Below are 888 nucleotides of genomic sequence, written 5' to 3'. Positions count from 1 at the left end.
AGCCACCACCCCAGCCTAGTTTCCTATTTCCATTTTGAGGTGCCTGACTTAATGTTCTACAAGCAGTAATCAGTTTAAATTTTGTGGACCAACTAGGTAAAGCAGTTAATTATAATTATGCTATCATCATGCATGAATATACATTAGAGTGGTGCAAATGCTTTATTTGAGATATTTAAATTTTTATGTCCTCTAAATTAAAGATTGAGTAGCAAATCGAAATTAAAACTAGAGGAAAAGTCAAAGTTCACCTTCTAGCTAGAGTTGTTATAGCAACTCCAGGAAATAAATCTGCATACACAGAAGGGAGAGCAAGAGGAAATAACTGTTGATCTCTAATATGAGCTCTAGGCAATTGTTTTTCTATTTCTTCAATACTTTCATGTTGAGATGACTAGAATTATGATTCTTTCTTTCATGTATTCCATTATATTCTCTGTCATATTTTTCTCTTGAAACCTGTCTCAGGAAGAATCAACTTTCTGAAGGAGACAGAATCATCATGCCTTCACATTCCTAAAGATGGGGTAACCTGGGTTTGTTCTTTCTCTCTCTATATATATGTTTAATATGGAACACTTCATGAATTTGTGTGTCATTCTTGTGCAGGAGCCATGCTAATCTTCTCCGTATCATTCCAATTTTTAGTATATGAGCTGCCGAAGCCAGCATGGGGTTTGTTCTTTCTGATCCCATTTGGTTCATTCATTCATTCAACAAATATTCCTTGAGCATTTACGACACTGGTTTTCAACCTGGTTACATAATAAAACCACCCAGGGAACATTTCCAAAATACCATTACCAGGTTTCACCCATAGATTAATGGAGCCCAGGCCAGGCCTGTACATTTCTAAAGCTCCTCAAGCAATTAAGATGCATATGAGGG

General features: G+C 36.3%; 1 non-coding gene across 1 annotated transcript; it reads right to left on the bottom strand.

Annotated features, from left to right (window-relative positions):
• Nucleotides 1-564: 564 nt before the first annotated feature.
• On the bottom strand, nt 565-670 carry LOC115936317 (U6 spliceosomal RNA). Its single transcript, XR_004071819.1, has one exon. It is a non-coding gene; the product is annotated as a U6 spliceosomal RNA (small nuclear RNA).
• Nucleotides 671-888: the final 218 nt, after the last annotated feature.

The sequence above is a fragment of the Gorilla gorilla genome, chromosome 9 (assembly GCF_029281585.2).
Source record: "Gorilla gorilla gorilla isolate KB3781 chromosome 9, NHGRI_mGorGor1-v2.1_pri, whole genome shotgun sequence".
Lineage (NCBI taxonomy): Eukaryota > Metazoa > Chordata > Mammalia > Primates > Hominidae > Gorilla > Gorilla gorilla.
The sequence above is the reverse complement of the archived record's forward strand: the minus strand, read 5'-3'. Positions and strand labels throughout refer to the sequence as shown.